Source organism: Amblyomma americanum, chromosome 2, assembly GCF_052857255.1.
Source record: "Amblyomma americanum isolate KBUSLIRL-KWMA chromosome 2, ASM5285725v1, whole genome shotgun sequence".
Lineage (NCBI taxonomy): Eukaryota > Metazoa > Arthropoda > Arachnida > Ixodida > Ixodidae > Amblyomma > Amblyomma americanum.
Window position 1 is genome coordinate 81597269 of NC_135498.1, and position 21264 is coordinate 81618532.

The 21264-nt window shown below is 48.6% G+C and overlaps 1 protein-coding gene and 12 non-coding genes across 14 annotated transcripts in view; 1 reads left to right on the top strand and 12 right to left on the bottom strand.

Annotated features, from left to right (window-relative positions):
- LOC144121526 (monocarboxylate transporter 5-like) overlaps positions 1 to 21264 on the top strand; it is a 171365-nt gene that overhangs the window by 34682 nt on the left and 115419 nt on the right. The gene's annotated exons all lie outside the window — the stretch shown is intronic.
- On the bottom strand, positions 909 to 981 carry TRNAK-CUU (transfer RNA lysine (anticodon CUU)). Its single transcript has one exon. It is a non-coding gene; the product is annotated as a tRNA-Lys (tRNA).
- Positions 1163 to 1235, bottom strand: TRNAK-CUU (transfer RNA lysine (anticodon CUU)). Its single transcript has one exon. It is a non-coding gene; the product is annotated as a tRNA-Lys (tRNA).
- Positions 1659 to 1731, bottom strand: TRNAK-UUU (transfer RNA lysine (anticodon UUU)). The gene has a single exon. It is a non-coding gene; the product is annotated as a tRNA-Lys (tRNA).
- On the bottom strand, positions 5890 to 5962 carry TRNAK-CUU (transfer RNA lysine (anticodon CUU)). The gene has a single exon. It is a non-coding gene; the product is annotated as a tRNA-Lys (tRNA).
- Positions 6144 to 6216, bottom strand: TRNAK-CUU (transfer RNA lysine (anticodon CUU)). The gene has a single exon. It is a non-coding gene; the product is annotated as a tRNA-Lys (tRNA).
- TRNAK-CUU (transfer RNA lysine (anticodon CUU)) lies at positions 6398 to 6470 on the bottom strand. The gene has a single exon. It is a non-coding gene; the product is annotated as a tRNA-Lys (tRNA).
- TRNAK-CUU (transfer RNA lysine (anticodon CUU)) lies at positions 6652 to 6724 on the bottom strand. Its single transcript has one exon. It is a non-coding gene; the product is annotated as a tRNA-Lys (tRNA).
- On the bottom strand, positions 7148 to 7220 carry TRNAK-UUU (transfer RNA lysine (anticodon UUU)). Its single transcript has one exon. It is a non-coding gene; the product is annotated as a tRNA-Lys (tRNA).
- On the bottom strand, positions 11619 to 11691 carry TRNAK-CUU (transfer RNA lysine (anticodon CUU)). The gene has a single exon. It is a non-coding gene; the product is annotated as a tRNA-Lys (tRNA).
- TRNAK-CUU (transfer RNA lysine (anticodon CUU)) lies at positions 11877 to 11949 on the bottom strand. The gene has a single exon. It is a non-coding gene; the product is annotated as a tRNA-Lys (tRNA).
- TRNAK-CUU (transfer RNA lysine (anticodon CUU)) lies at positions 17069 to 17141 on the bottom strand. The gene has a single exon. It is a non-coding gene; the product is annotated as a tRNA-Lys (tRNA).
- Positions 17326 to 17398, bottom strand: TRNAK-CUU (transfer RNA lysine (anticodon CUU)). Its single transcript has one exon. It is a non-coding gene; the product is annotated as a tRNA-Lys (tRNA).

Sequence of the window (21264 nt, forward strand, 5' to 3'; positions counted from 1 at the left end):
AAAACTAAAAGAAAGAAGTTGTACCATGATCTTTGTGATATTGTTTTCCCAGAGCCTATGTACAGGGCCTAGTACAGTGGAGGTCCTGGAGCTGATGTTCTAAAAAGGGTAAAGAAAATGCAGGTGCCACCAGGAGTAAAGACCTTCTTTTTTAAATTACACACCGGGACACACCCAGTTAAAAAGTTTTTGGAAGGAAAGGATTTCTTTTTACCGTGGGGATCGAACTGCTTAATTTGTAAACAGCCCGAAACAATAGACCATGTTTTTTTGCATTGCTGGGAAGGGGTTTATTTTTGGGATGTGTTACAAAGGACAATAAAGAAAGAGCTACCACTTGACGCGCAGGGAATTCGTTATTTAAGCACAGACAATGAGGATGGGGTACCATTTGATCTCATAATGCTCTTGGGCCTCCACAGTATATGGCGCTCCAGAATGGCAGGCTATTATTGTGACAAAGACGCACGACCTGCCCGAATTTATTTTCGGGAAAGAATGGACTGCTTTCTGGCCATCCAGAAAGCAGCTGCGGAACCTCCCGAGTGGCTCTCGAGGCTAGAGCCGCTCTGTATGCTTCGTGAATTTTAGTATGACGAAGCCAGACTCATGATGGCTGACCACGACAGATTCGTATGTACATAGCGTTTTGTGTGTTTTTTGTTGAGTGTTTTTTGTGTAAATGTTATGGGTCAAAGCCAGGCAATAAAGACTGAGCTAGCCGGGCGACGACTTCCCCGTTTCCTCCGGGGCCACATAGAGATAGGCCAGCTAGAGTGGACACAAGGAACAGCCTTCTTTGTCCTCACAGGCGCTTTGGCATGCAGCCGCAGATAACATTGCGAAACAAGGGCTTCCGTTACAATCAGACAGATGGAATATGGGATGCAGAGCTAAAAAAAAAGCAGCGCCCAACGTGGGGCTCGAACCCACGACCCTGAGATTAAGAGTCTCATGCTCTACCGACTGAGCTAGCCGGGCGACGACTTCCCCTTTTCCTCCGGGGCCACATAGATATAGGCCAGCTAGAGTGGACACAAGGAACAGCCTTCTTTGTCCTCACAGGCGCTTTGGCATGCAGCCGCAGATAACAGTGCGAAACAAGGGCTTCCGTTACATTCAGACAGAAGGAATATGGTATGCAGAGCTAAAAAAAAAGCAGCGCCCAACGTGGGGCTCGAACCCACGACCCTGAGATTAAGAGTCTCATGCTCTACCGACTGAGCTAGCCGGGCGACGACTTCCCCGTTTCCTCCGGGGCCACATAGAGATAGGCCAGCTAGAGTGGACACAAGGAACAGCCTTCTTTGTCCTCAGGTTCTTTGGCATGCAGCCGCAGATAACAGTGCGAAACAAGGGCTTCCGTTAAAATCAGACAGAAGGAATATGGGATGCAGAGGGAAAAAAAAGGAAGCGCCCAACGTAGGGCGACCCTGAGATTAAGAGTCTCATGCTCTACCGACTGAGCAATCCGGGCGACGACTTCCCCGTTTCCTCCGGGGCCACATAGATATAGGCCAGCTAGAGTGGACACAAGGAACAGCCTTCTTTGTCCTCACAGGCGCTTTGGCATGGAGCCGCAGATAACAGTGCGAAACAAGGGCTTCCGTTACATTCAGACAGAAGGAATATGGGATGCAGAGCTAAAAAAAAAGCAGCGCCCAACGTGGGGCTCGAACCCACGACCCTGAGATTAAAAGTCTCATGCTCTACCGACTGAGCTAGCCGGGCGACGACTTCCCCGTTTCCTCCGGGGCTACATAGAGATAGGCCAGCTAGAGTGGACACAAGGAACAGCCTTCTTTGTCCTCACAGGCGCTTTGGCATGCAGCCGCAGATAACATTGCGAAACAAGGGCTTCCGTTACAATCAGACAGAAGGAATATGGGATGCAGAGCTAAAAAACGAAAAGAAGCGCTCAACGTGTGGCTCGAACCCATGACCCTGAGATTAAGAGTCTCATGCTCTACCGACTGCAGGTTTTGCATTGCTCTCGGGTGCACATTCAGAAGTTACACCGGATTTTTGCCGTCTTTATATGGGCTTCCGAATGGGAACGTTGCAGCCGAACGAACCTGTTCCGGCGGGTAAAAGACGGGGGGTTGGGGCTAGGGCACCTCTCTTTAAGGCAGCTGGTGAACCGTTTTTTGTTTTTTCGCGACGTCTCAGACCCGTTCTTGCGCACCGTGTGCCAGGTGAGGCTGCGGCGATTGCTGCCCGAGTTTGTTGTTACCACAGAAGAGCTCTCGGGTGGAATTTTTGGTTACTACAAAGAGATTGTAGCAAGTGTTAGGTTTCTCTCAGCGCGTTTTCTAGCGATTATTTGTATAAAACTAAAAGAAAGAAGTTGTACCATGATCTTTGTGATATTGTTTTCCCAGAGCCTATGTACAGGGCCTAGTACAGTGGAGGTCCTGGAGCTGATGTTTTAAAAAGGGTAAAGAAAATGCAGGTGCCACCAGGAGTAAAGACCTTCTTTTTTAAATTACACACCGGGACACTCCCAGTTAAAAAGTTTTTGGAAGGAAAGGATTTCTTTTTACCGTGGGGATCGAACTGCTTAATTTGTAAACAGCCCGAAACAATAGACCATGTTTTTTTGCATTGCTGGGAAGGGGTTTATTTTTGGGATGTGTTACAAAGGACAATAAAGAAAGAGCTACCACTTGACGCGCAGGGAATTCGTTATTTAAGCACAGACAATGAGGATGGGGTACCATTTGATCTCATAATGCTCTTGGGCCTCCACAGTATATGGCGCTCCAGAATGGCAGGCTATTATTGTGACAAAGACGCACGACCTGCCCGAATTTATTTTCGGGAAAGAATGGACTGCTTTCTGGCCATCCAGAAAGCAGCTGCGGAGCCTCCCGAGTGGCTCTCGAGGCTAGAGCCGCTCTGTATGCTTCGTGAATTTTAGTATGACGAAGCCAGACTCATGATGGCGGACCACGACAGATTCGTATGTACATAGCGTTTTGTGTGTTTTTTGTTGAGTGTTTTTTGTGTAAATGTTATGGGTCAAAGCCAGGCAATAAAGACTGAGCTAGCCGGGCGACGACTTCCCCGTTTCCTCCGGGGCTACATAGAGATAGGCCAGCTAGAGTGGACACAAGGAACAGCCTTCTTTGTCCTCACAGGCGCTTTGGCATGCAGCCGCAGATAACATTGCGAAACAAGGGCTTCCGTTACAATCAGACAGAAGGAATATGGGATGCAGAGCTAAAAAACGAAAAGAAGCGCTCAACGTGTGGCTCGAACCCATGACCCTGAGATTAAGAGTCTCATGCTCTACCGACTGCAGGTTTTGCATTGCTCTCGGGTGCACATTCAGAAGTTACACCGGATTTTTGCCGTCTTTATATGGGCTTCCGAATGGGAACGTTGCAGCCGAACGAACCTGTTCCGGCGGGTAAAAGACGGGGGGTTGGGGCTAGGGCACCTCTCTTTAAGGCAGCTGGTGAACCGTTTTTTGTTTTTTCGCGACGTCTCAGACCCGTTCTTGCGCACCGTGTGCCAGGTGAGGCTGCGGCGATTGCTGCCCGAGTTTGTTGTTACCACAGAAGAGCTCTCGGGTGGAATTTTTGGTTACTACAAAGTGATTGTAGCAAGTGTTAGGTTTCTCTCAGCGCGTTTTCTAGCGATTATTTGTATAAAACTAAAAGAAAGAAGTTGTACCATGATCTTTGTGATATTGTTTTCCCAGAGCCTATGTACAGGGCCTAGTACAGTGGAGGTCCTGGAGCTGATGTTCTAAAAAGGGTAAAGAAAATGCAGGTGCCACCAGGAGTAAAGACCTTCTTTTTTAAATTACACACCGGGACACTCCCAGTTAAAAAGTTTTTGGAAGGAAAGGATTTCTTTTTACCGTGGGGATCGAACTGCTTAATTTTTAAACAGCCCGAAACAATAGACCATGTTTTTTTGCATTGCTGGGAAGGGGTTTATTTTTGGGATGTGTTACAAAGGACAATAAAGAAAGAGCTACCACTTGACGCGCAGGGAATTCGTTATTTAAGCACAGACAATGAGGATGGGGTACCATTTGATCTCATAATGCTCTTGGGCCTCCACAGTATATGGCGCTCCAGAATGGCAGGCTATTATTGTGACAAAGACGCACGACCTGCCCGAATTTATTTTCGGGAAAGAATGGACTGCTTTCTGGCCATCCAGAAAGCAGCTGCGGAGCCTCCCGAGTGGCTCTCGAGGCTAGAGCCGCTCTGTATGCTTCGTGAATTTTAGTATGACGAAGCCAGACTCATGATGGCTGACCACGACAGATTCGTATGTACATAGCGTTTTGTGTGTTTTTTGTTGAGTGTTTTTTGTGTAAATGTTATGGGTCAAAGCCAGGCAATAAAGACTGAGCTAGCCGGGCGACGACTTCCCCGTTTCCTCCGGGGCTACATAGAGATAGGCCAGCTAGAGTGGACACAAGGAACAGCCTTCTTTGTCCTCACAGGCGCTTTGGCATGCAGCCGCAGATAACATTGCGAAACAAGGGCTTCCGTTACAATCAGACAGAAGGAATATGGGATGCAGAGCTAAAAAACGAAAAGAAGCGTTCAACGTGTGGCTCGAACCCATGACCCTGAGATTAAGAGTCTCATGCTCTACCGACTGCAGGTTTTGCATTGCTCTCGGGTGCACATTCAGAAGTTACACCGGATTTTTGCCGTCTTTATATGGGCTTCCGAATGGGAACGTTGCAGCCGAACGAACCTGTTCCGGCGGGTAAAAGACGGGGGGTTGGGGCTAGGGCACCTCTCTTTAAGGCAGCTGGTGAACCGTTTTTTGTTTTTTCGCGACGTCTCAGACCCGTTCTTGCGCACCGTGTGCCAGGTGAGGCAGCGGCGATTGCTGCCCGAGTTTGTTGTTACCACAGAAGAGCTCTCGGGTGGAATTTTTGGTTACTACAAAGAGATTGTAGCAAGTGTTAGGTTTCTCTCAGCGCGTTTTCTAGCGATTATTTGTATAAAACTAAAAGAAAGAAGTTGTACCATGATCTTTGTGATATTGTTTTCCCAGAGCCTATGTACAGGGCCTAGTACAGTGGAGGTCCTGGAGCTGATGTTCTAAAAAGGGTAAAGAAAATGCAGGTGCCACCAGGAGTAAAGACCTTCTTTTTTAAATTACACACCGGGACACACCCAGTTAAAAAGTTTTTGGAAGGAAAGGATTTCTTTTTACCGTGGGGATCGAACTGCTTAATTTGTAAACAGCCCGAAACAATAGACCATGTTTTTTTGCATTGCTGGGAAGGGGTTTATTTTTGGGATGTGTTACAAAGGACAATAAAGAAAGAGCTACCACTTGACGCGCAGGGAATTCGTTATTTAAGCACAGACAATGAGGATGGGGTACCATTTGATCTCATAATGCTCTTGGGCCTCCACAGTATATGGCGCTCCAGAATGGCAGGCTATTATTGTGACAAAGACGCACGACCTGCCCGAATTTATTTTCGGGAAAGAATGGACTGCTTTCTGGCCATCCAGAAAGCAGCTGCGGAACCTCCCGAGTGGCTCTCGAGGCTAGAGCCGCTCTGTATGCTTCGTGAATTTTAGTATGACGAAGCCAGACTCATGATGGCTGACCACGACAGATTCGTATGTACATAGCGTTTTGTGTGTTTTTTGTTGAGTGTTTTTTGTGTAAATGTTATGGGTCAAAGCCAGGCAATAAAGACTGAGCTAGCCGGGCGACGACTTCCCCGTTTCCTCCGGGGCCACATAGAGATAGGCCAGCTAGAGTGGACACAAGGAACAGCCTTCTTTGTCCTCACAGGCGCTTTGGCATGCAGCCGCAGATAACATTGCGAAACAAGGGCTTCCGTTACAATCAGACAGAAGGAATATGGGATGCAGAGCTAAAAAAGAAAAGCAGCGCCCAACGTCGGGCTCGAACCCACGACCCTGAGATTAAGAGTCTCATGCTCTACCGACTGAGCTAGCCGGGCGACGACTTCCCCGTTTCCTCCGGGGCCACATAGAGATAGGCCAGCTAGAGTGGACACAAGGAACAGCCTTCTTTGTCCTCACAGGCGCTTTGGCATGCTGCCGCAGATAACATTGCGAAACAAGGGCTTCCGTTACAATCAGACAGAAGGAATATGGGATGCAGAGCTAAAAAAAAAGCAGCGCCCAACGTGGGGCTCGAACCCACGACCCTGAGATTAAGAGTCTCATGGTCTACCGACTGAGCTAGCCGGGCGACGACTTCCCCGTTTCCTCCGGGGCTACATAGAGATAGGCCAGCTAGAGTGGACACAAGGAACAGCCTTCTTTGTCCTCACAGGCGCTTTGGCATGCAGCCGCAGATAACATTGCGAAACAAGGGCTTCCGTTACAATCAGACAGATGGAATATGGGATGCAGAGCTAAAAAAAAAGCAGCGCCCAACGTGGGGCTCGAACCCACGACCCTGAGATTAAGAGTCTCATGCTCTACCGACTGAGCTAGCCGGGCGACGACTTCCCCTTTTCCTCCGGGGCCACATAGATATAGGCCAGCTAGAGTGGACACAAGGAACAGCCTTCTTTGTCCTCACAGGCGCTTTGGCATGCAGCCGCAGATAACAGTGCGAAACAAGGGCTTCCGTTACATTCAGACAGAAGGAATATGGTATGCAGAGCTAAAAAAAAAGCAGCGCCCAACGTGGGGCTCGAACCCACGACCCTGAGATTAAGAGTCTCATGCTCTACCGACTGAGCTAGCCGGGCGACGACTTCCCCGTTTCCTCCGGGGCCACATAGAGATAGGCCAGCTAGAGTGGACACAAGGAACAGCCTTCTTTGTCCTCAGGTTCTTTGGCATGCAGCCGCAGATAACAGTGCGAAACAAGGGCTTCCGTTAAAATCAGACAGAAGGAATATGGGATGCAGAGGGAAAAAAAAGGAAGCGCCCAACGTAGGGCGACCCTGAGATTAAGAGTCTCATGCTCTACCGACTGAGCAATCCGGGCGACGACTTCCCCGTTTCCTCCGGGGCCACATAGATATAGGCCAGCTAGAGTGGACACAAGGAACAGCCTTCTTTGTCCTCACAGGCGCTTTGGCATGGAGCCGCAGATAACAGTGCGAAACAAGGGCTTCCGTTACATTCAGACAGAAGGAATATGGGATGCAGAGCTAAAAAAAAAGCAGCGCCCAACGTGGGGCTCGAACCCACGACCCTGAGATTAAAAGTCTCATGCTCTACCGACTGAGCTAGCCGGGCGACGACTTCCCCGTTTCCTCCGGGGCTACATAGAGATAGGCCAGCTAGAGTGGACACAAGGAACAGCCTTCTTTGTCCTCACAGGCGCTTTGGCATGCAGCCGCAGATAACATTGCGAAACAAGGGCTTCCGTTACAATCAGACAGAAGGAATATGGGATGCAGAGCTAAAAAACGAAAAGAAGCGCTCAACGTGTGGCTCGAACCCATGACCCTGAGATTAAGAGTCTCATGCTCTACCGACTGCAGGTTTTGCATTGCTCTCGGGTGCACATTCAGAAGTTACACCGGATTTTTGCCGTCTTTATATGGGCTTCCGAATGGGAACGTTGCAGCCGAACGAACCTGTTCCGGCGGGTAAAAGACGGGGGGTTGGGGCTAGGGCACCTCTCTTTAAGGCAGCTGGTGAACCGTTTTTTGTTTTTTCGCGACGTCTCAGACCCGTTCTTGCGCACCGTGTGCCAGGTGAGGCTGCGGCGATTGCTGCCCGAGTTTGTTGTTACCACAGAAGAGCTCTCGGGTGGAATTTTTGGTTACTACAAAGAGATTGTAGCAAGTGTTAGGTTTCTCTCAGCGCGTTTTCTAGCGATTATTTGTATAAAACTAAAAGAAAGAAGTTGTACCATGATCTTTGTGATATTGTTTTCCCAGAGCCTATGTACAGGGCCTAGTACAGTGGAGGTCCTGGAGCTGATGTTTTAAAAAGGGTAAAGAAAATGCAGGTGCCACCAGGAGTAAAGACCTTCTTTTTTAAATTACACACCGGGACACTCCCAGTTAAAAAGTTTTTGGAAGGAAAGGATTTCTTTTTACCGTGGGGATCGAACTGCTTAATTTGTAAACAGCCCGAAACAATAGACCATGTTTTTTTGCATTGCTGGGAAGGGGTTTATTTTTGGGATGTGTTACAAAGGACAATAAAGAAAGAGCTACCACTTGACGCGCAGGGAATTCGTTATTTAAGCACAGACAATGAGGATGGGGTACCATTTGATCTCATAATGCTCTTGGGCCTCCACAGTATATGGCGCTCCAGAATGGCAGGCTATTATTGTGACAAAGACGCACGACCTGCCCGAATTTATTTTCGGGAAAGAATGGACTGCTTTCTGGCCATCCAGAAAGCAGCTGCGGAGCCTCCCGAGTGGCTCTCGAGGCTAGAGCCGCTCTGTATGCTTCGTGAATTTTAGTATGACGAAGCCAGACTCATGATGGCGGACCACGACAGATTCGTATGTACATAGCGTTTTGTGTGTTTTTTGTTGAGTGTTTTTTGTGTAAATGTTATGGGTCAAAGCCAGGCAATAAAGACTGAGCTAGCCGGGCGACGACTTCCCCGTTTCCTCCGGGGCTACATAGAGATAGGCCAGCTAGAGTGGACACAAGGAACAGCCTTCTTTGTCCTCACAGGCGCTTTGGCATGCAGCCGCAGATAACATTGCGAAACAAGGGCTTCCGTTACAATCAGACAGAAGGAATATGGGATGCAGAGCTAAAAAACGAAAAGAAGCGCTCAACGTGTGGCTCGAACCCATGACCCTGAGATTAAGAGTCTCATGCTCTACCGACTGCAGGTTTTGCATTGCTCTCGGGTGCACATTCAGAAGTTACACCGGATTTTTGCCGTCTTTATATGGGCTTCCGAATGGGAACGTTGCAGCCGAACGAACCTGTTCCGGCGGGTAAAAGACGGGGGGTTGGGGCTAGGGCACCTCTCTTTAAGGCAGCTGGTGAACCGTTTTTTGTTTTTTCGCGACGTCTCAGACCCGTTCTTGCGCACCGTGTGCCAGGTGAGGCTGCGGCGATTGCTGCCCGAGTTTGTTGTTACCACAGAAGAGCTCTCGGGTGGAATTTTTGGTTACTACAAAGAGATTGTAGCAAGTGTTAGGTTTCTCTCAGCGCGTTTTCTAGCGATTATTTGTATAAAACTAAAAGAAAGAAGTTGTACCATGATCTTTGTGATATTGTTTTCCCAGAGCCTATGTACAGGGCCTAGTACAGTGGAGGTCCTGGAGCTGATGTTCTAAAAAGGGTAAAGAAAATGCAGGTGCCACCAGGAGTAAAGACCTTCTTTTTTAAATTACACACCGGGACACTCCCAGTTAAAAAGTTTTTGGAAGGAAAGGATTTCTTTTTACCGTGGGGATCGAACTGCTTAATTTTTAAACAGCCCGAAACAATAGACCATGTTTTTTTGCATTGCTGGGAAGGGGTTTATTTTTGGGATGTGTTACAAAGGACAATAAAGAAAGAGCTACCACTTGACGCGCAGGGAATTCGTTATTTAAGCACAGACAATGAGGATGGGGTACCATTTGATCTCATAATGCTCTTGGGCCTCCACAGTATATGGCGCTCCAGAATGGCAGGCTATTATTGTGACAAAGACGCACGACCTGCCCGAATTTATTTTCGGGAAAGAATGGACTGCTTTCTGGCCATCCAGAAAGCAGCTGCGGAGCCTCCCGAGTGGCTCTCGAGGCTAGAGCCGCTCTGTATGCTTCGTGAATTTTAGTATGACGAAGCCAGACTCATGATGGCTGACCACGACAGATTCGTATGTACATAGCGTTTTGTGTGTTTTTTGTTGAGTGTTTTTTGTGTAAATGTTATGGGTCAAAGCCAGGCAATAAAGACTGAGCTAGCCGGGCGACGACTTCCCCGTTTCCTCCGGGGCTACATAGAGATAGGCCAGCTAGAGTGGACACAAGGAACAGCCTTCTTTGTCCTCACAGGCGCTTTGGCATGCAGCCGCAGATAACATTGCGAAACAAGGGCTTCCGTTACAATCAGACAGAAGGAATATGGGATGCAGAGCTAAAAAACGAAAAGAAGCGCTCAACGTGTGGCTCGAACCCATGACCCTGAGATTAAGAGTCTCATGCTCTACCGACTGCAGGTTTTGCATTGCTCTCGGGTGCACATTCAGAAGTTACACCGGATTTTTGCCGTCTTTATATGGGCTTCCGAATGGGAACGTTGCAGCCGAACGAACCTGTTCCGGCGGGTAAAAGACGGGGGGTTGGGGCTAGGGCACCTCTCTTTAAGGCAGCTGGTGAACCGTTTTTTGTTTTTTCGCGACGTCTCAGACCCGTTCTTGCGCACCGTGTGCCAGGTGAGGCAGCGGCGATTGCTGCCCGAGTTTGTTGTTACCACAGAAGAGCTCTCGGGTGGAATTTTTGGTTACTACAAAGAGATTGTAGCAAGTGTTAGGTTTCTCTCAGCGCGTTTTCTAGCGATTATTTGTATAAAACTAAAAGAAAGAAGTTGTACCATGATCTTTGTGATATTGTTTTCCCAGAGCCTATGTACAGGGCCTAGTACAGTGGAGGTCCTGGAGCTGATGTTCTAAAAAGGGTAAAGAAAATGCAGGTGCCACCAGGAGTAAAGACCTTCTTTTTTAAATTACACACCGGGACACACCCAGTTAAAAAGTTTTTGGAAGGAAAGGATTTCTTTTTACCGTGGGGATCGAACTGCTTAATTTGTAAACAGCCCGAAACAATAGACCATGTTTTTTTGCATTGCTGGGAAGGGGTTTATTTTTGGGATGTGTTACAAAGGACAATAAAGAAAGAGCTACCACTTGACGCGCAGGGAATTCGTTATTTAAGCACAGACAATGAGGATGGGGTACCATTTGATCTCATAATGCTCTTGGGCCTCCACAGTATATGGCGCTCCAGAATGGCAGGCTATTATTGTGACAAAGACGCACGACCTGCCCGAATTTATTTTCGGGAAAGAATGGACTGCTTTCTGGCCATCCAGAAAGCAGCTGCGGAACCTCCCGAGTGGCTCTCCAGGCTAGAGCCGCTCTGTATGCTTCGTGAATTTTAGTATGACGAAGCCAGACTCATGATGGCTGACCACGACAGATTCGTATGTACAGTACTCACGGATTGAAATAGGACATTCTGAGCGCAAGCCTTGCAGTGCCACGCAGGCATGTGGTAAACCACAGTCCGGCTCGTTGGCTACTGGAAGGAACAATTCTGCTTTGTAGATGTTCTCCCCCTCGCGCCATACCACAATGCACCACCTTGGTTCTATGAGCATCTACTGGCGGCGCTCCATGAAGCGACGGCCACGCGCTCCGAATGTCCTATTTCAATCCGTGAGTACTGTACATAGCGTTTTGTGTGTTTTTTGTTGAGTGTTTTTTGTGTAAATGTTATGGGTCAAAGCCAGGCAATAAAGACTGAGCTAGCCGGGCGACGACTTCCCCGTTTCCTCCGGGGCCACATAGAGATAGGCCAGCTAGAGTGGACACAAGGAACAGCCTTCTTTGTCCTCACAGGCGCTTTGGCATGCAGCCGCAGATAACATTGCGAAACAAGGGCTTCCGTTACAATCAGACAGAAGGAATATGGGATGCAGAGCTAAAAAAGAAAAGCAGCGCCCAACGTCGGGCTCGAACCCACGACCCTGAGATTAAGAGTCTCATGCTCTACCGACTGAGCTAGCCGGGCGACGACTTCCCCGTTTCCTCCGGGGCCACATAGAGATAGGCCAGCTAGAGTGGACACAAGGAACAGCCTTCTTTGTCCTCACAGGCGCTTTGGCATGCTGCCGCAGATAACATTGCGAAACAAGGGCTTCCGTTACAATCAGACAGAAGGAATATGGGATGCAGAGCTAAAAAAAAGAAAAGCAGCGCCCAACGTGGGGCTCGAACCCACGACCCTGAGATTAAGAGTCTCATGGTCTACCGACTGAGCTAGCCGGGTTTTTTTTTCTTTATTGCCGGTAAACAATACATACGCAGAAATAAAAATCTCCAGCCACACTTTGGCCGAGACAATGGGTTAAAACATTTTCATATTAATCAGTTCATCCATAACTGCCACCCAGTCCGGCGGCTGGGGTTGACTGCGGAGAACACCTCTCAGAAAAACTGCACTTTCTATAAAGTTTTCTCTCACTGGTCGCACATTTGCGTCGGCGTGCCTGGCCGCCATTCTCGTTTTCCAGATGCTGTGGAGGCCCAGTAGCATAAACATGTCGTAAGGAACTTCCTCACTTTCTATAGGTAGAAACCGGATGCCACAAGGAGTTACAGGTAGTTCTTTCTTTAATGTTCTTTGCAAGATGTCCCAGTGGAAAACCGGGTCCCAGCAGTCGATAAACACAAGTTCGATGGTCTCGGGTTTTTTGCAGAGTATGCAGTCGGTGGTCCAGGGCACGAAAATGCCTTTATCGTTTAGCCATGTTTTCACCGGAAGGGTACCAGTATGAAGTTTAAAGAAAAAGGATTTGACAGTCGGTCTTACCGGCATCTTCTTAACTCGCTTTAGCACATTTTTGCCTGGGCCTCCGCAGTAAAAGGAACGGTATAAGGGAGCAGGTATAAATATATCTAGCAAATCTTTGTACAGTTTTTTCCTGGGTACAGCACATAGATACAGTGTAGAAAAGTGAGCGTTCAAAGTGCGAAAGGCTGCCACAACTTCACGCAAAAAACCTGTTACAGCACGATTCGTGGCCGGGTAACTGGACACAACAAATTCCGGCAACACGTTGCCTAAGCGCACCTGCAACATTGTGCGCAACAAAGGATCGGTTTGATCACGTAGAAACAAAAATCTTGAGAGAACTTGCTTCAGAAACAAATTAGAAAGACCAAGGCCGCCCCTTTTGACCGGAAGGAACTGATTAACTGGACTTGTTCGCTCCCAATTTGAGCTTCAAATAAAGACAGCAAACACTCTATGCAGCTTCTGCAGGTTTGCTCGGGTAATGAGCACGAACTGAAATAAATACCAAATTCTGGCTATTAAAATACATTGCACACACTTGCGCGCGCGAAAACAGACAGGTCACGTCCTTTCCAGCCATCCGCTTTTTCCCTAGCACTCTGCGTTATCTTACCCAACAACTCCGTACTGCTTTGATAGTGCTCCAAGGGTACCCCCAAGTACTTCGCAGGGGAGGTCGTCCATTTCATGTTAGCAAACACGGCAGGTGTGCTGTCCCAATCACCGTGCCAAATACCTATGCACTTATCCCAGTTAATTTCGGACCCAGTCTTTTTGCAATATTCCCCCGCAACTTTCACAACTCTTTCACAACTTCTTTAACGCTTTCTTGATCCGCGCAAAAAATAGCAATATCATCAGCGTAAGCAAGCACTTTTACTTGCGCCGACAGAAGAGTGAAACCGCAGATTCCATCATTGTGTAACAGTGATAACAGAAAAGGCTCAAGGTAGATCGCAAAGAGCAAAGGCGAGAGCGGGCAACCCTGCCTGACCGAAGAACCCACAGGTACAGGTTCAGTCAGCTGTTTGTTCACTATAATTCGGGTAACACAGTTGTCGTACGCCATCTGTACACCTTGTATTATCACAGAGCCGACGTTGGCATATTCTAGAATGGCGAAAAGAATGTCGTGCGACACTCGATCGAAGGCCTTTGCAAGGTCAAGCTGTATCATGGCAACTCGGCCCCCGAAGGCATCGCATCATTCAAGAACAGTTCTAGCAATGTGAACATTTGTTCCAATGGTGCGACCTTTAATACCGCACGTTTGGTGGGGCCCTACAAGGTCCTTTATGACCTTTTGCAGTCTGTAGGCAAGAATCTTCATAAACACTTTATAGTCAACGTTGGTTAGGCTTATCGGCCGATAAGCCCCAACGGACAGAAGTTTAGCCTGGTCCTCACTCTTGGGTATTAAAACCACGTGTGCTGTTTTAAATGATGGTGGCATTTTTGTCTCATAAATTTCGGTGAAGACGCAGTGGAGAGCTTGGGTGAGTTCGGCTTTGAACTTCTTATAAAATTCGCTACCTAGGCCGTCAGGACCGGGAGATTTTCCGGCACTCAGCTCTTCGATTGCTCTTCCCACTTCGCTTACGCTGATTGGTACCTCCAGCCCTTGTTTTATATAGTCTCCTAGTTTTGGCATACGGGACAAGAACGTGTTTGCAAACCCCTCTTCTTCAAGCCGTCGCCGCCCAAGCAATTCCCGATACTGCTCAACAAACGCCAACTGAATCACTTTGCTATCATTCGTTACCTCGTTTCTGTACCTGATTTGTCTTACTTCGTTCTGAGTCGCGTACTTCTTTTCGTCACTAAGCGAGCGTTTAGTAGGTACTTGGTCAAGCCAGAGACATTCAGTCCGGGCCCGTATCATGGCGGCTGTATACTTGTCTTTTTCGATAATCTCAAGTTTACTTTTTGTATCTCTTATTTCTTTCTTATATCTTCCCGGCTGGGAACTTTCCAGGCTTACGAGCAAGTCAAGTTGGCAATGTAGTTCTTTTTCTTTAACACGTTTATCGTGGCATATAATGCTTGCCCTTTCAATCGCGTTTTTTTTCACTTGCTGTTTGAAATTTTCCCACCTAATTACCCAGTTCCCAGGCTCTGCTGATAGCAATACTTTAATGCATTCATTAACTTTAATGCCGAAGCGTTCATCCTCGAGTAACTGTGCGTTAAACTTCCACAGGTCCCACGAGAAACGAGATTTCTTGTCTTTATTCCCCAGGGTAAAAGTAACTAAGCTGTGGTCGGTAAAAGACATGTGTTTCACCTCGTAGCTATTGCACAAAGGAATCAGATCAAGCGACACATACGCTCTGTCAAGTCTCGCGTGACTTTCGCCCTGTAAGTGAGTAAAATGCGGCGCTACCGAAAGAACTTCAGCAACATCATCTAAACCATTTTCTTGCACAATCGAATTCAACAATTCCGCACTTTTGTCACGAAGGAGTCTTTTTGTAATTCTATCCTCTGCTTTACAAACGCAGTTAAAGTCGCCCAACAGCACAATTAACCGATCACAGCACACATATTGTTCAAGGCGCTCAAAAAATTCCTTGCGCTCGTTCTCCCTGTTAGGGGCATACACGCATATGACTCTCCATAGCAAATTGCAATAAAAAGAATTACTACTACCAAACGGCCAGTTTGACACACAGTTAAATACTGCTCCACAATCCCCAGAGAATTCCTAATAAATACAGCACAACCGCCCGATGTGCCAGAGGAATGGCACACACAAACATTGTAGCGTGCCGTAAAAGGCTGCACCATAAGGTCCGCCTGTTCCTGTCTTTCGACTTTCGTCTCCTGTACGGCTATTATGTCTAGGTCATTATCAACGAACAGTCGGCTTAGTTGGTACTGACGCTTCTTGGAAGCCAGTCCCCTGACATTAATTGTTGCAATGCGCAACGCTCTAAGAGGTGTAGAAGCCATCTAGTTTAGGTACAGGAGCCATATGGTGCATACCTCGGGACACAAGGCGACGGTGCGGGTGACTTGCCGAGTCTAAGGTGTTCGGTGGGTGCGGTGGCGGTAATCCAGCATCTTTTACACAAGTTCCTCTTGCGTATGGACTGGAAAATCAGCCCATGCAGTCCGACACCGAAAAAGGCCATTTCACGCCCACAGAAACCACTCACAGGGCACTCACTCCAACTAAGGCGGCGGCTTAGCCGGCGCTCGTTGATCGGCCTGTACATTCGGCCGCGGTTTCAACGTCGGTCGCCTGACACCAACAGTCTTCTGCGGTGGCTCGTCGCCTTCGCTCACTTTGGGCTCTCCACTCGCGCTGTGCTCGTGCGGTCGCTTCCCTGCTTGGTTGCTGGTTGATGCATGTGACACTTCCATGCTGTCACCATGCTGGGGAACGACGGGAGCTGACGCCCCACCGCTCAAGACTTCGTCCGTTGGCGCCTTGACTTCTGCAGGTTGCGCTGCCTGTTGCTGCCGCTTACTGCTGTGCTCCTCTACGCTTGTGGATATTTCCGGAGGGGGCACAGCTGGGGCCTTCTTCTCCACGCTGTCCCCTGCCTCTGCTGCAGCATCTTCTGCGTCAGCCTCGTCCATGACAAGTTCGGACGAGATGTCAGTGTTGATTGGGACGGCAGCACTCGCGTACGTGCGTACGCAGCTGCTTTCTTCGTGCCCGTAGCGACGACAGGCGCCGCATCGTGGAACCTTGCACTCACGGCGAATGTGCCCAGTACCGTGGCAGCGCAGACACAGCGGAGCTCTGCCCGGTAGAACCACGAGAGCCAGCTCACCGCCAACCCTGACTTCGTGAGGGAGGTCTTCCAGCTTCACGCCAGGGTTCATTTTCAATGAAACCAAGCGTGTCGTCGACCCCTTGCTGGCGACACCCTGGACGCGCCACCGCTCCTTGGAGACTTCGCTCACCTTGCCGTACGGAGCAAAGGCTACCCTCACGTCTTCGTCGGGCACGTTGTGCAGCAGCCAGTGCAGCTTGACGCGGACGTCCTGGTTTGCCGGGTCGATGACGAGACAGCGGCGGTCCTTGACTTTCAGTGCGCCGGCAGAAAGAATTTTCGTCACCGCCTCAGCACTCGCGAAAGTAACAGTCCATACATGGCTCATGCGATACGCCCCCAAGGCGATAACCTCGGGGAGCAGCATCAGCTGAGCCAGCGCATCCCTGAAATCTTCGACCCGATAAGGACGGGCCCGCACGTCAGCGTGCAAAAAAACTGCGTTTAACACAACACGTCCTGTAGGAAGGGTAGGCAGAATCACCTGATGCTCTTCATCCGAGGCAAAAGCCCTGTTTCCGCGGCCAGACATGGCCGCTGTAGCTGCTCCAACGGAGCCCGTCATCGCACGTCCGTCACGCTCGGTGGCCGGAAGTCGAATCCTCGACTGAGCTAGCCGGGCGACGACTTCCCCGTTTCCTCCGGGGCCACATAGAGATAGGCCAGCTAGAGTGGACACAAGGAACAGCCTTCTTTGTCCTCACAGGCACTTTGGCATGCAGCCGCAGATAACAGTGCGAAACAAGGGCTTCCGTTACAATCAGACAGAAGGAATATGGGATGCAGAGCTAAAAAAAGAAAAGCAGCGCCCAACGTGGGGCTCGAACCCACGACCCTGAGATTAAGAGTCTCATGCTCTACCGACTGAGCTAGCCGGGCGACGACTTCCCCATTTCCTCCGGGGCCACATAGAGATAGGCCAGCTAGAGTGGACACAAGGAACAGCCTTCTTTGCCCTCACAGGAGCTTTGGCATGCAGCCGCAGATAACATTGCGAAACAAGGGCTTCCGTTACAATCAGACAGATGGAATATGGGATGCAGAGCTAAAAAAAGAAAAGCAGCGCCCAACATGGGGCTCGAACCCACGACCCTGAGATTAAGAGTCTCATGCTCTACCGACTGAGCTAGCCGGGCTTTTTTTTTTCTTTATTACCGGTAAACAATACATAAAAATCTCTAGCCACACTTTGGCCGAGACAATGGGTTAAAACTTTTTCATGTTAATCAGTTCATCCATAACTGCAACCCAGTCCGGCGGCTGGGGTTGACTGCGGAGAACATCTCTCAGGAAAACTGCACTTTCTATAAAGTTTTCTCTCACTGGTCGCACATTTGCGTCGGCGTGCCTGGCCGCCATTCTCGTTTTCCAGATGCTGTGGAGGCCCAGTAGCATAAACATGTCGTAAGGAACCTCCTCACTTTCTACAGGTAGAAACCGGATGCCATAAGGAGTTACAGGTAGTTCTTTCTTCAATGTTCTTTGCAAGATGTCCCAGTGGAAAACCGGGTCCCAGCAGTCGATAAACACATGTTCGATGGTCTCGGGTTTTTTGCAGAGTATGCAGTCGGTGGTCCAGGGCACAAAAATGCCTTTATCGTTTAGCCACGTTTTCACAGGAAGGGTACCGGTATGAAGTTTAAAGAAAAAGGATTTGACAGTCGGTCTTACCGGCATCTTCTTAACTCGCTTTAACACATCTTTGCCTGGGCCTCCGCAGCAAAAGGAACGGTATAAGGGAGCAGGTATAAATATATCTAGCAAATCTTTGTAGTTTTTTCCTGGGTACAGCAGATAGATACTGTGTAGAAAAGTGAGCGCTCAAAGTGCGAAAGGCTGCCACAACTTCACGCAAAAAACCTGTTACAGCACGATTCGTGGCCGGGTAACTGGACACAACAAATTCCGGCAACACGTTGCCTAAGCGCACCTGCAACATTGTGCGCAACAAGGGATCGGTTTGATCACGTAGAAACAAAAATCTTGAGACAACTTGCTTCAGAAACAAATTAGAAAGACCAAGGCCGCCCCTTTTGACCAGAAGGAACAGATTAACTCGACTTGTTCGCTCCCAATTTGAGCTCCAAATAAAGACAGCAAACACTCTATGCAGCTTCTGCAGGTTTGCTGGGGTAATGAGCACGAACTGCAATATATACCAAATTCTGGCTATTAAAAATACATTGCACACACTTGCGCGCGCGAAAACAGAAAGGTCACGTCCTTTCCAGCCATCCGCTTTTCTCCTTGCACTCTGCGTTATCTCACCCCACAACTCCGTACTGCTTTTATAGTGCTCCAAGGGTACCCCCAAGTACTTCGCAGGGGCGGTCGTCCATTTCATGTTAGCAAACACGGCAGGTGTGCTGTCCCAATCACCGTGCCAAAAACCTATGCACTTATCCCAGTTAATTTCGGACCCAGTCTTTTTGCAATATTCCCCCGCAACTTTCACAACTTCTTTAACGCTTTCTTGATCCGCGCAAAAAACAGCAAGATCATCAGCGTAAGCAAGCACTTTTACTTGCGCCGACAGAAGAGTGAAACCGCAGATCCCATCATTGTGCAACAGTGATAACAGAAAAGGCTCAAGGTAGATTGCAAAGAGCAAAGGCGAGAGCGGGCAACCCTGCCTGACCGAAGAACACACAGGTACAGGTTCAGTCAGCTGTTTGTTCACTATAATTCGGGTAACACAGTTGTCGTACGCCATCTGTACACCTTGTATTATCACAGAGCCGACGTTGGCATATTCTAGAATGGCGAAAAGAATGTCGTGCGACACTCGATCGAAGGCCTTTGCAAGGTCAAGCTGTATCATGGCAACTCGGCCCCCGAAGGCATCGCAGCATTCAAGAACAGTTCTGGCAATGTGCACATTTGTTCCAATGGTGCGACCTTTAATACCGCACGTTTGGTGGGGCCCTACAAGGTCCTTTATGACCTTTTGCAGTCTGTTGGCAAGAATCTTCATAAACACTTTATAGTCAACGTTGGTTAGGCTTATCGGCCGATAAGCCCCAACGGACAGAAGTTTAGCCTGGTCCTCACTCTTGGGTATTAAAACCACGTGTGCTGTTTTAAATGATGGTGGCATTTTCTTTGTCTCATAAATTTCGGTGAAGACGCAGTGGAGAGCTTGGGTGAGTTCGGCTTTGAACTTCTTATAAAATTCACTACCTAAGCCGTCAGGACCGGGAGATTTTCCGGCACTCAGCTCTTCGATTGCTCTTCCCACTTCGCTTACGCTGATTGGTACCTCCAGCCCTTGTTTTATATCGTCTCCTAGTTTTGGCATACGGGACAAGAACGTGTTTGCAAACCCCTCTTCTTCAAGCCGTCGCCGCCCAAGCAATTCTCGATACTGCTCAACAAACGCCAACTGAATCACTTTGCTATCATTCGTTACCTCGTTTCTGTACCTGATTTGTCTTACTTCGTTCTGAGTCGCGTACTTCTTTTCGTCACTAAGCGAGCGTTTAGTAGGTACTTGGTCAAGCCAGAGACGTTCAGCACGGGCCCGTATCATGGCAGCTGTATACTTGTCTTTTTCGATAATCTCAAGTTTACTTTTTGTATGTCTTATTTCTTTCTTATATCTTCCCGGCTGGGAACTTTCCAGGCTTACGAGCAAGTCAAGTTGGCAATGTAGTTCTTTTTCTTTAACACGTTTATCGTGGCATATGATGCTTGCCCTTTCAATCGCGTTTATTTTCACTTGTTCTTTGAAATCTTCCCACCTAATTACCCAGTTCCCAGGCTCTGCTGATAGCAATGCTTTAATGCATTCATTAACTTTAATGTCAAAGCGTTCATCCTCGAGTAATTGTGCGTTAAACTTCCAGAGGTCCCACGAGAAACGAGATTTCTTGTCTTTGTTCCCCAGGGTAAACGTAACTAAGCTGTGGTCGGTAAAAGACATGTGTTTTACCTCGTAGCTATTGCACAAAGGAATCAGATCAAGCGACACATACGCTCTGTCAAGTCTCGCGTGACTTTCACCCTGGAAGTGAGTAAAATGCGGCGCTACCGAAAGAACTTCAGCAACATCATCTAAACCATTTTCTTGCACAATCGAATTCAACAATTCCGCACTTTTGTCACGAAGGAGTCTTTTTGTAATTCTATCCTCTGCTTTACAAACGCAGTTAAAGTCGCCCAAAAGCACAATTAACCGCTCACAGCACACATATTGTTCAACGCGCTCAAAAAATTCCTTGCGCTCGTTCTCCCTGTTAGGAGCATACACGCATATGACTCTCCATAGCAAATTGCAATAAAAAAAATCCACTACAACCAAACGGCCAGTTTGACAAACAGTTAAATTCTGCTCGACAATCCCCAGAGAATTCCTAATAAATACAGCACAACCGCCCGATGTGCCAGAAGAATGGCACACACAAACATTGTAGCGTGCCGTAAAAGGCTGCACCATAAGGTCCGCCTGTTCCTGTCTTTCGACTTTCGTCTCCTGTACGGCTATTATGTCTAGGTCATTATCAACGAACAGCCGGCTTAGCTGGTACTGACGCTTCTTGGAAGCCAGTCCCCTGACATTAATTGTTGCAATGCGCAACGCTCTAAGAGGTGTAGAAGCCATCTAGTTTAGGTACAGGAGCCATATGGTGCATACCTCGGGACACAAGGCGACGGTGCGGGTGACTTGCATAATCTGAGGTGCTCGATGGGTGCGGTGCCGGTAATCCAAAGTCTCTTGCACAAGTGCCTCTTGCGTATGGACTGGAAAATCAGCCCATGCAGTCTGTTACCGAAAAAGGCCATCTCACGCCCACAGAAACCATTCACAGGGCACTCACTCCAACTAAGGCGGCGGCTTAGCCGCCGCTCGTTGATCGGCCTGTACATTCGGCCGCGGTTTCAACGTCGGTCGCCTGACACCAACAGTCTTCTGCGGCGGCTCGTCGCCTTCGCTCACTTTGGGCGCTCCATTCGCACTGTGCTCGTGCGGTCGCTTCCCTGCTTGGTTGCTGGTTGATGCATG